Genomic DNA, 15,055 nt, shown 5'->3' with positions numbered 1-15,055 from the left:
GTCCTGTTATCACATCCTTTATACAGGCTAAGCATCCTTTATTTAAAATGTTTGGGGCCAAGAGTGTTGCGGATTCCAGAATTTTCAGAATACCTGTATAGGTATAGTTGTGAAATGTTGCATAGCTAGCGCATCTCAGATGAACACCATGGCCTGCGCCCGCCCGGTGACCAGAAATTCCTGTCCAAGGTTAACAAACCTTTACATGGTCTTCGTCCTGTCCCGTCAGTGGCGATCGTGAAGTGGGTGCAGTCGAAAAATCCAGCCCCCTGTTTTTTTTTTAAATTAAAAACATGATTTTGGCATTGAAAAAAGTGTGGATTTCAGAGCTTCTCAAATTTCAGAATTTTGAATAAGCGGTGCTCAATCTGTAATAGCCTGCCAGCATTTCCCTACCACTTATGTTGGGTTAACTGGTCTGTAATTCCTTGTTTTCCCCCTCTCTTTTTTTAAATAGCAGGGTTACATTTATTACTCTCTAACTGCCAGGATTGTTCCAGAATCTATAGGATTTTGAAAGATGACAACTAACGCTTCCATCTTTTCCATAACTACCTCCTTTAGTACTCTGGGATGCAGATTATCAGGCTCTGGTGATTTATCAGCTTTCAGTCCCATTCTTTTCTTCAGCACTATTTATTAGTAATGCTAATTTCCATCAATTCCTCCTTCACTTGACTCTTTTTGCCCAAGACTTTCTGGGAGGTTATTTGGGTCTTCTTCCATGCAGACAGAACTAAAATAATTGTGGAATTGCTCTGCCATTTCCTTGTTCTCTATTACAAATTCACTCATTTCAGTCTGTAAGGGACCTACAATTTTCTTCACTAATCTTTTCTTTTTTTTGTTTTTACATAGTTATATAAGCTTTTGCAGTCCGCTTCTATGCTACTTGCAAGTTAACTCACAAATTCTATTTTTCCCCTCTTAATCAATCTCTTGGTCCTCCTATGCTGAATTCTGAACTTCTCCTAATCCTCAGCCTTGCTACTTTTTCTACCAACTGTATGACTCCACTTTGGACCTAATACTATCCTTAATTTATTTTGTTAGCCATGGTTGTGCCGCTTTTCTTGTGATTTTGCATCAGAAAGGAATGTATATGACTCCACTTTGGATCTAGTACTACCCTTAATTTATTTTGTTAGCCATGGTTAGGCTGCTTTTCGTGTTGTGTTTTTGCATCAGAAAGGAATGTATAACTGTTCCAATATTCCAATATGACTGTTCCTTAAATATTAGCCATTGTCTATTCATCATCATGCCTTTTAATAAAGTTCCCCAATCTAATCTGGCCAATGTACACCACATACCTTCGTAGTTTTCTTTGTTTAGATTTAGGACCCTAGTTTCAAATCGCACTTTTTCACTTTCATCCTAATAAAGAGTTGTATCATGGTATGGTCACTGTTCCCTAAAGGGTCCCACACAACAAGATTATTAATTAACCCTTCTCATTGCATAATATCAAATCTAGGAAAGTTTGTTCCCGAGTTGGTTCTGCAACATACTGATGTAATAAACCATCTTGTACACATGCCAGGAATTAATCTGCCAAAGTATTACTGTTAATTTGGTTTTCCTAATCTCTATGTAGATTAAAGTTACCCATGATTACTGTAACACCCTTGTTATATGCATCTCTAATTTCATGTTTAATGGCATTTCCTCCCTTACCACTACTATTTGGAGGCATATAGACAGCTCCTGCTAATGTTTTACACCCACTGTTGCTTCTTAGTTTCACCCAAACTGATTCTGCATCGAGATTTTCTGAGCTAATATCCTCTCTCACTACTGTGCTGATTTTATCCTTAACTAACAACGTCACCCCACCTCCTTTAACCTTTTCACATGTCCTTCCGAAATATCGAATACCCTTGGAGAGTCCGTTCCCAGACTTGGTCACCTTGCAATCATATTTCCGTAATCGCAATCCTAGCATATCTGTTTATGTGAATTTGTGCTTTTAACTAATTGTGAATGCTCTCTGCTTTCAGTTACAGTGCCTTTAAACCTTTAACATTTTTACATTGTTCAAAAAAACAATAGCCCTAATTGCTGCTAGCCCTGGTTTCCTCTGCCTTCCACTTTTCCTTCCTCCTTTTCTGTCTATCATTTCCATCTTTGTTGCCCTCTCATGCTTTCCCACTCAGGTTCCCATCCTCCTACCACTCTAGTTTAAACACTTTCCAACAGTACTTGCAAATATCCCTGTGAGGATATTGGTCCTCTTCCTGAAAGATTTTGAAAGATGACAACTAACGCTTCCATCTTTTCCATAACTACCTCCTTTAGTACTCTGGGATGCAGATTATCAGGCTCTGGTGATTTATCAGCTTTCAGTCCCATTCTTTTCTTCAGCACTATTTATTAGTAATGCTAATTTCCATCAATTCCTCCTTCACTTGACTCTTTTTGCCCAAGACTTTCTGGGAGGTTATTTGGGTCTTCTTCCATGCAGACAGAACTAAAATAATTGTGGAATTGCTCTGCCATTTCCTTGTTCTCTATTACAAATTCACTCATTTCAGTCTGTAAGGGACCTACAATTTTCTTCACTAATCTTTTCTTTTTTTTGTTTTTACATAGTTATATAAGCTTTTGCAGTCCGCTTCTATGCTACTTGCAAGTTAACTCACAAATTCTATTTTTCCCCTCTTAATCAATCTCTTGGTCCTCCTATGCTGAATTCTGAACTTCTCCTAATCCTCAGCCTTGCTACTTTTTCTACCAACTGTATGACTCCACTTTGGACCTAATACTATCCTTAATTTATTTTGTTAGCCATGGTTGTGCCGCTTTTCTTGTGATTTTGCATCAGAAAGGAATGTATATGACTCCACTTTGGATCTAGTACTACCCTTAATTTATTTTGTTAGCCATGGTTAGGCTGCTTTTCGTGTTGTGTTTTTGCATCAGAAAGGAATGTATAACTGTTCCAATATTCCAATATGACTGTTCCTTAAATATTAGCCATTGTCTATTCATCATCATGCCTTTTAATAAAGTTCCCCAATCTAATCTGGCCAATGTACACCACATACCTTCGTAGTTTTCTTTGTTTAGATTTAGGACCCTAGTTTCAAATCGCACTTTTTCACTTTCATCCTAATAAAGAGTTGTATCATGGTATGGTCACTGTTCCCTAAAGGGTCCCACACAACAAGATTATTAATTAACCCTTCTCATTGCATAATATCAAATCTAGGAAAGTTTGTTCCCGAGTTGGTTCTGCAACATACTGATGTAATAAACCATCTTGTACACATGCCAGGAATTAATCTGCCAAAGTATTACTGTTAATTTGGTTTTCCTAATCTCTATGTAGATTAAAGTTACCCATGATTACTGTAACACCCTTGTTATATGCATCTCTAATTTCATGTTTAATGGCATTTCCTCCCTTACCACTACTATTTGGAGGCATATAGACAGCTCCTGCTAATGTTTTACACCCACTGTTGCTTCTTAGTTTCACCCAAACTGATTCTGCATCGAGATTTTCTGAGCTAATATCCTCTCTCACTACTGTGCTGATTTTATCCTTAACTAACAACGTCACCCCACCTCCTTTAACCTTTTCACATGTCCTTCCGAAATATCGAATACCCTTGGAGAGTCCGTTCCCAGACTTGGTCACCTTGCAATCATATTTCCGTAATCGCAATCCTAGCATATCTGTTTATGTGAATTTGTGCTTTTAACTAATTGTGAATGCTCTCTGCTTTCAGTTACAGTGCCTTTAAACCTTTAACATTTTTACATTGTTCAAAAAAACAATAGCCCTAATTGCTGCTAGCCCTGGTTTCCTCTGCCTTCCACTTTTCCTTCCTCCTTTTCTGTCTATCATTTCCATCTTTGTTGCCCTCTCATGCTTTCCCACTCAGGTTCCCATCCTCCTACCACTCTAGTTTAAACACTTTCCAACAGTACTTGCAAATATCCCTGTGAGGATATTGGTCCTCTTCCTGCTGGAGTACAATCCGTCCAGCTTGTACAGTTATAATCTTCCCCAGAATCGATCCCAATGCCTCAGGAACCCAAATCCCTCCCTCCTACACCATCTCTCCAGCCACGCATTCACCTGGTCTATTCTCCTGTTCCTGCTCTCTCAATAACCCTGAGAGGACTACCTTTGAGGACCTGCTATTGGTCTTATTTCCAAAGTGCCTATATTCTACTTTCAGGATCTCATCCCTCTTCTTACCTACGTCATTGGTACAGATATGGACCATAACCTCTGGTTGTTCACCCCTACCCTTTCAGAATGGCCTGCTGCCACTTAGCGATATCCTTGACCCTGACACCAGGGAGGTGGCACGTCTGCAGGCTCAGAAGCGTCTATCTTTTCCCCTTACAATAGAATCCACTAATCCCTATTGCTCCTCCACTCTTGTTTTTCTCCCCAATGTGCAGTTCAGCCATTCGTGGTGCCACAGACGTGGCTCTCACTGCATTCTCCTCAAAAACCATCTCCCCCAGCAGTATCACACTAGTACTTTTACTGCACTAAATACTTTGTAGACAAATGTGCTGTCTTATGAGCACAGGCAAAGCAGTAGACCACTCAGCCTCTCGCGCTTGCTTCTCCATTCAATTATATCACGGGTACTTTATATCTGACTTCTACATACCTGCCATATTTTCAGACCTTTTAAAACTTTTGCCTGAAAAAAAATCCATCAATCTTAGTTCAATTTCTGTCAACTGGAAGCAGGCCGCAATCACCGAATATTCTGCACATGACTGAAATTGACACTGCGCACTTTACATGTTGTTCAAATAGGAATCACAAAAGACAAAAACTAAAGCCTTTGCAATTATCTTCATCTGGAAGTGCTAGGTGGATGATCTATCTCCGCCTCCTCCTGAGTCCTCACCATCACAGATGCCAGCCGTCAGCCAATTCAATTCAATCCACGTGAGATCAAAATGCGGCACTATATTCAGAATAGGCTCTGGGGCCCCAACATTATCTGGCTATAATCTTGAAGGTTGGTGCTCCAGAACTAACCACAACTCTGACCAAGATGTTCCAGTGCTGCTGTCCACTTGACAATGTGGAAAATTGCACAGATTTATCCTGTCCACAAAATGCAGGACAATTTAATCCAGCAAACTACCGCCCCATCAGACTACTCCATCAGCAAAGCAATGGATGTGCCATCAAAAGTGTTATGAAATAGAACCTACTCACCAATAGCCTGTTCACCCATATTCACTTTGTATTGTGGCAGTACCATTTGGACCCAGAAGCCATTGGTCTTGGTTCAAACAGTCAAACGAGCTGAATTCCAGAGGCAAGTTAAAGAGTAACTGCCCTTAACATCAAAGTGGCTTTTAATAGACTGGGATATCAATGATCCCTCATAAAATAGAAGAAAATGGGAATACTCAACAAAGACGATTGTGGTTGCTGGGAGGCCAATCATCTTGGCCTTGGTCATTATTGTTTTGACTTCTCAGACTCATTGGAAACTGATGCATGCAGTACCTGCATGCAGCAAGATCTGGCCTACATACAGGCTTGAGCGGATAAATGGCAGGTAGTATTTGTGCCACCCAAGTGCCAGGTAATGAACATCTCGAATAAGAAATCAAACCTAGTTGTCTTTACATTCAATGTCGTTAGCATCACTGAATCCCAACTATTAGCTTGCTGGAGATCACCGTCGACCAGAAATGTAACTGGACTAGCCACATAGTTATTGTGACTACAAGCTGGATATTTTGTGGCAAACTCCTACCTTCCCAAAGCTTTTCCACCATCTGCAAGGTACAGGTCAGGGGTGTGATGTATAGATTTAGGGAGTATGGGACTGGCAGTGTATAATAGAGAGACTGGTAGAAGTTGGCATGGACAGACCATCTAATCAGGGTTGAATCCTGTATATCTGTCTAAAGGTATTATTCAACTAAACCAGCTTCTAAACATCTTCATGAGGCAACATACAACCTTATAACATGATGGAATATTGTCCACAGGGCTGGATAAATGCTGTTCCAAGAACACGCAAGGATTTCAACACCATGCAGGACAAATTAGCGTGGTTGATTGGCACCCTATCCACACGTTAAGCATTCACTCCCTTCACCCTAAGCATGTCATGGCTGTTGCATGTGCCTTTGACAAGATGAACTGCAACAACTCACCATGACTCCTTCGACAGCACCTTGCAAACCTGTGGCATCTTCTGCCTAGATAAACAAACACAGCAGACATACAGGAACACCACTATCCGCAGGTTTCCCTCAAAGTCGCACAACATCCTGACTTGGAAGTATACTGCTGTTCCTTCATCATTGCCAAGCCAAAATCATAGAACAGCACTCACACCTATACCACACAGATTGCCTGTGGTTCAAGAAGGCAGCCCACCACCATCTTCTCAAAGGCAATCAGGCATGACTAATAAATGTTGGCCCTGCCAGTGACACCCACTTCCCATGAATGAATTAACAAAAAAATTAACTTCAGTAGATGGTTTTCATTTTATATGACTTTTGTTTGTGCCCATGTTGTAATTTGCTTTTTAATTTAAATTATTTAAATTTAAACTTCTGGAAACTTTTTTTTAAGCAGAAAGTGACTTTGATTTCACAGAACTTTATACAACACAACGATTTAATCAGTGCATTTCAGATGAAAAGCTGTCGGAAGATGTTGCTGAAATTAGGTTTTAAAAATTAACATTTTTAGTTTTATAATGATTTGAAGTGGTCATTGTTTTCTAAGGAATGTTCTGTATAATAGTAATAGTAATTTATAGATGCAGTGACTTATTTTCTAAGTTTCTTATAACCTTAATGTTTTCTTAAAGGTTTTGTGAATAAACCTTTAATTTAGGAACAAAACCTTTTGACCCTTGGCCTGGCAAACAGAAAATGAGAACAAGGAAATTATCTATTGGGGTGTATTTTGCACTATTACCAGAAACATTTATTTGCTTTTGTGGAGATACGTTGTGTTAAAAAAAATAAACACCAGCATTGCCCAGAATATTGCATCATTTTTGATTTTTTTTTTCTGCTTTACATTATGGGTTTGTCGAATTGACTTTTTCAAAACAAATGTTGACTTTAGAAATTATCCCTACGGGCTTGATAATAACAAGCAGCTGAAAACAAAAAGGCAATACCTGTTATAAATATTTAAATTTTCCCACCAAATGGGAGCCACATTGACAAACTTTGCCACTTGTGTCCCTCACCTTTCTGCAGGGTGTGGAACAGCCCAACATACATTTTGGGGGTGCTGTGTATTATTTAAAAATTTTTTTTTTTAAGAGTACCCAATTATTTTTTTCCAATTAAGGGGCAATTTAGCATGGCCTACACCTACCCTGCGAGAGTTGTGGGGGCGAAACCCACGCAAACACGGAGAGAATGTGTAAACTCCACACGGACGGTGACCCAGGGTCAGGATCGAACCTGGGACCTCGGCACCGTGAGACAGCAGTGCTAACCACTGCGCCACCGTGCTGCCCCGGGTGGTGTGTATTATGTTGGACATCGTGGGGATGGGTGGACGGAACCTCTTTCCTGATCCTACTGGTGCATAAGCTGTGCACGAAAGGCCCTTGCCTCATGGAATAGCTTCTTGCCTCTTTTCATCTGCCAGGACACCAGGATCTCAACCTGCAGATGTACAGAATAAAATTAGAGTTAAGATGGAGGCATGTAGCCTCCTCAAAAAGCTTTTCATGATCAGCCTGCTTCCTGTGAGCAGATTGCTTACCTGCCTCCTGACTGGCAGCTGCTGTGTTTCTTGAGGATTGGGAAACCTAGGTAACAGCTGTTAAATATTAAAGGATGGTAGAACTTGAGACATGATGTCTCATTAGCATATTTAAATGACAGACCCACTTGTTGAAAGCACATTATTCTCCTATTCCCAAATCCCACTCCATTAAAAATACAACCAGGGTTGCATTGCAGAGTTGTTATTTTAACATAACTCCATTGCCACCCACCCACCCCCATCCATCCCTCAGAGAGTGTGTGTGTGTGGGGAGGGGATGGGGGTTAAATGATCCCCAATGGCTTATTCAACCTTCACTCTATTTAACTGAAAAAACGTAATCGCATTTGATAATGGATGTCAGTTATGGAGTGTGACAAATCGGAGGCAGTGAAGGAAGGCTGAGGGAAATGTCAGAGAGATAAAACTAGGTGCCATCAGTGTATGGATGGAGCCTGATGTGTTTTCAAATAATAGTAGCCAAGAGGCAATTTAGATGAGAAATGGGAGTAGGCCAAGGAATGATCTTTGGGAGACTTCGAGTGAATAACAAAGCTATGATAAAAGACAAAGACAAAAAAGGATTTGGGTGTAATCTAACTCAAATGTTTCTTCATGCGGTAGCGAGTGGGAACAGCTGGGTGTTTTCCGATGGCCGATCGGTGAGGCCGTCACCGGTATCTAATGTCAATTAGGGCACTTAATGATGCCCCACGGGCTTCATGCCGGCAAAGCCCCCCCCCCCCCCCCCCCCCCCCCCCCCCAGCCAGTTGCTTGGCCTGGACCGCTCTTGGCAGCTCCCCGCTAATGAGGGGAGCAGCAGGGCAGTATTTGAACGAGTATGGCATCAAGGAGCCTTAGCTAAATTGGAGTCAGTGCGAATCATGGGGAAACTCTCCACTGGTTGGAGTTATACCTGGCACAAAGGAAGCTGATTGTGGTGGTTGGAGGTCAATCATCTCAGCTCCAGGACATCACTGCAGGAATTCCTCAGGGTAGTGACCTTGACCCAACCATCTTCAGCTGCTTCATCAATGACCTGCCTTCCATCATAAGGTCAGAAGTGGGGATGTTTGCGGATGACTGCACAATGTTCAGCACCATTCGCGCCTCGTCAGATATTGAAGCAGTCCATGTCCAAATTCAGCAAGACCTGGACAATATCCAGGCTTGGGCTGACAAGTGGCAAGTAACATTTGCGCCACACAAGTGTCAGGTAATGACCATCTCCTACAAGAGAGGATCAAATCATCGCTCCTTGACAGTCAATGGCATTGCCATCGCTGAATCCCCCACAATCAACTTCCTGGGGGTTACCATTGATCAGAAACTGAACTGGACTAGCCACATTAATACTGTGGCTACCAGGGCAGGTCAATGGTGAGTAACTCACCTTCTGGCCCTTGAAGATCTAATCACCATCTACAAGGCACATGTCAGGAGTGAAATGGAATACTCTCCACTTGCCTGGATGAGTACAGCTCCAACAACACTCAAGAAGCTGACACCATCCAGGACAAAGCAGCCCGCTTGATTGCTCCTCCTTCCACAAACATTCAAACTCTCCACCACCAACGAACAGTGGCAGCCTTGTGTCCCATCTACTTCACTTCAGTAACTCATCAAGGTTCCTTAGATAGCCTTTTCAAACCCACGACCACTACCATCGAGAAAGACAAGATGTGAAACCCCACCACCTGAAGGTTCCCCTCCAAGTCATTCACCACCCTGACATGCAAATATATCACCTTTTCTTCACTGTCGCTGCAGCAAACTTCCCTCCTTAACAACATAGTGGGTGTACCTACACCTCAAGGACTGCAGCGGTTCAAGAAGGCAACTCATCACCGCTTTCTGAAGGGCAACTAGAGAAGGGCATTGAATGCTGGCCTAATCCCGTAAATGAATAAAAGAAAACACAGTTGCTGATGCACATCAGGCAGAGGCAGGAACGTCCAGGAGGGACAGCAGTCAGGAGTCTGCTGTCCCTAATTGTATATGGGATGAGTGGATTCCAGGCTGTGCCAGCATTTATTACCCATTCCCAATTGCCCGTGAGAGGGCAGTCAAGAGTCAACCACATTGCTGTGGGTCTGGAGTCACATGTAGGTAAGGATGACAGATTTCCTTCCCTAAAGGATATGGCCAGCACAGTAGCACAGTGGTTAGCACAGTTGCTTCACAGCTCCAGGGTCCCAGGTTCGATTCCCGGCTTGGGTCATTGTCTATGTGGAGTCTACACGTTCTCCCAGTGTCTGCGTGGCTTTCCTCCAGGTGCTCCGGTTTCCTCCTACAGTCCAAAGATGTGCAGGTTAGATGGATTGGCCATGCTAAATTGCCCTCAGTGTCCAAAAAAGGTTAGGTGGGATTACTAGGTTACAGGTATAGGGTGGAGGTGTGGGCTTAAGTGGGGTGCTCTTTCCAAGGGCCGGTGCAGATTCGATGGGCCAAATAGCCTCCTTCTGCATTGTAAATTCTATGATTCTATGATTAGTGAACCAGATGGGTTTTAACAACAATTGACAATGGCTCCATGGTCATCATTAGTCTTTTATTTCCAGATTTTTATTGAGTTCGAATTTCACCATCTACAGTGGCGAGATTTGAACCTGGGTCCCCAGAGCATTACGCCTGGTCTCTGGTTTACTCGTCCAGCGACAATACCACTATGCCACCGCCTACCCCTTTGGACCAGGTTATCCCAGAGCTGATGCAGCGTGCAGCCGTGATATTTAGAGGGGGGTGTCAGCGACCCACTTCAGTGGGTCCTTAGCTAATTGGAGAAGTCCCAAAGCCTACGGGCTCAAGGAGATAACACTGGCAATGCGTGGTATCAAGGCCAACACTATGGCGACCACAGTGGAGAGCATGGAGCACAATGTCAGCAGTATGAGTGGTGGTGTCAAAAGCGTTGCTCAGTCAGTGACGGCCATAGCTGAGGGCCTCGACTGCATGTCCCAGTCACCGGGGGGGGGGGGGGGGGGGGGGGGGGGGGGGGGGGACATGTGGAACATGTTGCCAGTCTCAGAAGGGCATTGCTGAGACTCTCCTGTGCAATTTCCCAGTTGTTGGGGGGACCATGTCCCCTGCCACAAAGGACCTAGCAGGGGGCTGCGGAGCATGCCCCCAGTCTCAGGCAGGCATGGTGGGTGCTGCGCGGCATGTCCCAGACAAGTCGGACATTGACAAGGCACTGCAGATCTTGTTACGGACACAGAGAGGTATCACTGAGGGCATCGCCGTCATGGTGCTGATAATGGGGAGAGCCGCAAGGACTGGCAGGGCCAGATGACACAGGGCCCTCTGGAGCTCAATCCAGCTGCCCCTCCTTCCCGAGGTGACACCCAGGCATCGACTGGGAGGATGGGAGCACTGGAGGATTTCCTGGAGTTGTTCTATGGGGGAGTCGATGTGGATCATCGAGTCTCTCCACCACCACCACCCCGCCCCCTGACAACGGTGCGCCTTGAGGTCAGCAGGCAGAACAGGGTCGCACAGCAAGGCATGTGCCACCGCCAAGGTGGCCGGGGCTCTCCAGAGAATGCACGCCAGGGGCGACAAAGGCCACAAGGTGCGGTAAAGGGGGGGGGGGGAGAGAGAGAAAGAGGTGGTGACAGTTGGGGGCAGGAATGAGGATGGGGAGAGGGTGTGAGATGACGGATGAAGCCACGTCTTACGTGAAGCGGGTGAGGATGAGGGCCTCCCTGGCCCTTGGGGCATAACATGCCTCCACCTCCGGCTGCTCCTGTGTGTCCACCTCGGGTTCATCCTTCAACCCCTTCTGACCCACCTCCTCCTCCAACGTGGCCACACCGTCCTCCTCCTCCACCTCCAGCATGCCGCCCCGCTGTGGTACCAGGTTGTGAAAGGTACAGCAGAGCACCACAAAGCGGGTGTGACACTCTGGAGGGTTATTGCAGTGCACCACCAGAGCGGTCGAGGGATCGGAACTGCATTTAAGCAGTCTGATGCACCGCTCTATGCCAGCCGGGTGGCCACTCATTATATCAGGTCTCAGCATTGGTTACCGGCCTCCACACTGGTGTTATTGGCCAGGTCCTAAGTCTTCTTATCCCCCAAAAGCCATCCGGTCATCCTAGGGTGTCTCTCAAAGAGGCTGGGGATCTCCGATTGTCCCAGGATGTAGTTGTTGTGCCTGGGAAGTGTGCACACACGTGCATGATCTTCAGGTGGTGGTCGCACATGAGCTGGACGTTCAGAGAGTGGAATCCCTTCCTGTTAATATGGAGCACTCTCCTGGACCGCCGGTGCACGCAAGACAACATGCGTGCCATCTATTATCCCCCTGGACCTGGGGTATCCCGGGTGATTGCGGCGAATCCTGCTGGACGGGCATCTGGTGGTCCAGGTCAAGTTATATAGTCAGCTGCTGAGGCAAAAGGGCATCTGTGACCTAAGTTAGGCTCTAAGTTGGGATATGCCACACAAGTCTCTGCTCGAGCCCTGGAATGACCCCGAGGCGTAAAGGTTCAGGGCTGCAGTGATCTTGACGGCCACCGGGAGTGCATATCTTCCGCAAGGACATAAAACAGGTGTCGCACCATCCTCTTGTTGAGGCAGAGACTACTGCAGCACATGCTGTCCGACACCTCTTTGAACATCCAGGCTGTACACCGTGTGCCATCACTGGCCTCCCCCTCTGGGTCCCTTCCCAGCCTGATAGGCAGCATGGTCCTCAGAGTGTGCGGCGGGCCCGTGCACATAGGCTGCCACCTCGAGCCTCTGTTGCCGCTGCTGCCTTCTCCGGCATCTGGCAGCCTGGACTGCCAACTCCACCGCAAGGGCAGCTCTGTGGGATTCACAATATCATCCATACTATGATATCTGTAACGTATTGGAAACGGTGTGAGACTAGTTATGACTTCCACCTCGTCACCCTCTATTGCCCCAAGCTTCCCCCACTCTTACATTCCCCACCATCTCTCAGGGTGCCATCAAACAACCTGCTTGTGCTGGGGGACCCTGCCCTGCACACACACTACTGGAAGGAGGTTTTTAGGGTAATCTCTAAAGTGCTGCACGTGAAACTGGACCCGGGCCCTCAGGAGGCCATATTCGGGGTGTCGGACCAGCCGGGGTTGAAACGGATGTGGAGGCAGCTGTTGTAGCCTTCGCCTTGTTGATCGCCTAAAGGCGGATCCTGTTAGGGTGGAGATCAACCTCTCCACCCTGTGCCCTGGCGTGGCGGGGGGACCTGCTGGAATTCTTGACTCTTGAGAAGGTCAAATTTGAACTGAGGGGAAGGATGGAGGGGTTCTACAATTCATGGGCGTTATTTATTATACACTTTCAAGATTTGGATTACATCGAACATTGTGAGGGTGGCTGGGAGAGTTGCGGGGGGGGGGACTGTATATGTTAATGGTGACTATGGGTAATTCCTGATTCCTTTTTGTCATTTGTTTATGTTAACATGTGGGCTAATGTTTGGGGGTTTGGTGAGAGGATGGGATTGTTCTAATTGATATGGGGATTGACATTGCATTCGTTACTGATTGTTGTTTATTGTTGGGTGTAAATTTGGGAGAAAATGTGAAAAAGGATAATAAAAGTATTTTTTTTAAAAAGAACTAATGGTGTCATATTTTTTGCTTGTATTTCTGTTATTTTGGGGTTAATGAATCTAGTGATTATCCTATGATGGTACAGACAGATGGTGCATCCTGGGGAAGGACTGGTTATCTTTTCTTTGTTGTTGGCACCTCTGGTATTGTGGGAGTGTGGGGCTTGTGGATTTTATTTGAGCTCTCTCACTCCTTTGTTATCCTTTCGATGTCTGTGTGGAAAGGGGATGAGGTTATAATATTTGATAATTTGAATTATTTGTAAAAGCTTTGGCTTGTCTTTCCGTATGCATATGTGCAGCTATGATCATTTTGTCCTGTATTAAATACTCGGATTTCCCTTGCGTCTTGTACCAAATGAAAATTGAAAAAAACACCTTGAATAGATTAATGAAATTAAATGAAAATCGCTTATTGTCACGAGTAGGCTTCAATGAAGTTACTGTGAAAAGCCCCTAGTCGCCACTTTCCGGCGCCTGTCCGGGGAGGCTCGTACAGGAATCGAACCGTGCTGCTGGCCTGCTTGGTCTGCTTTAAAAGCCAGCGATTTAGCCGAGTGAGCTAAACCAGCCCCTGATACATTATGTTTTAAAATTTGCCAAAGAAACACCTGAATATTGTAATAAAAGCAAGATATTGTGGATGCCTGGAAATCGGAAATAAAAGAGCGATCCGCTTTGTGGAAGACCTTTGCTCTGTCCGCAAGTGTGACTACAACCTTCCGGTCGCTTGCCATTTCAACTGCGCATCTTGCTCTCATTCCCTTCCTTGGGCCTGCTGCAATGCTCCAGTGATGATCAATGCAATATTGAAAGAACACCTCATCCTCTGCTAAGGCACATTACAGCCTTCTGGATCAACTATGATTTCAACAACTTTAGGTTGTGACTCATTTGCCCCTACACAATCCCTACATCACCCATAAGGCCTATGTCCCTTGTTCTTCAGTTTTGCTTTCACTGAGCACTGACCTTTGTTGTCCTATTAACACGTTCCACTATCTTACCTTTACGCCACTTCTTTAGTCCTTAATGCCATCATTAACACCCGTTTTGCCTCGTGTCCATGTCATCTTTGCAATCTCTCCTTAGCTCCCACCTATCTCTGACCTTATATTCTGTCCCACCTCTCACACCCCCTTTCCAACTATATCATTATTTACATCTCCATCCCTCTTCAGTTCTGTAGAAGAGTCATATGGGTTTGAAACTTTAACTCTGTTTTTCTCTCCACAGATGCTGCCATACCTGCTGAGTTTATCCAAACATTTTTATTTTTATGTATGAATATTGTAAAAATACACCAGTTGTCAGGTGTAGTTTCAATATTATGGTACTGTGAATAGATTGGCATATTAATTGTATTCATTACTTGGCATGATGCAAAATCACTGGTAATTTAGTACTCTAAATCATATACACTTTTAATTTATTGCAGTTCTAGGACTAGACAGAACCTGTTAGGCACTGTTAAAACACAGAATTACACAAATAGTAATTGTTCCACGTCATTGTTATCCAACCCATGATATCATCATTCAGTTGCAGTTTTTTGTTTCTGTAACATTATTCGCATTCCTCACCATTTGCGTACATCAATACAAAATGTAAGAAGCCTTACTATCAGCACGTCTTTAAAGAAATGATTAGATATTTAAATAACTAATGTAAGCAATGAATGCTGATGATAGCATTGAAGGATGTAGCTTTCAATATGACTAGCATAA

General features: G+C 44.4%; 1 protein-coding gene across 4 annotated transcripts in view; it reads right to left on the bottom strand.

Moving 5' to 3' along the window:
• rfx3 (regulatory factor X, 3 (influences HLA class II expression)) overlaps positions 1 to 15,055 on the bottom strand; it is a 572,273-nt gene that overhangs the window by 306,376 nt on the left and 250,842 nt on the right. Inside the window, exon 1 of one of the 4 annotated variants that reach the window (XM_038804658.1) lies at positions 94 to 152. The exons of the other annotated variants lie outside the window; for them this stretch is intronic. The gene's annotated coding sequence lies outside the window, so the exon portion shown is untranslated. Of the gene's footprint in view, positions 1 to 93; positions 153 to 15,055 lie in introns of those variants that run through there. 4 annotated transcript variants of the gene reach the window in all.

Source organism: Scyliorhinus canicula, chromosome 8 (genome assembly GCF_902713615.1).
Source record: "Scyliorhinus canicula chromosome 8, sScyCan1.1, whole genome shotgun sequence".
Lineage (NCBI taxonomy): Eukaryota > Metazoa > Chordata > Chondrichthyes > Carcharhiniformes > Scyliorhinidae > Scyliorhinus > Scyliorhinus canicula.
This window is presented reverse-complemented; position numbering and strand designations above follow the sequence as displayed.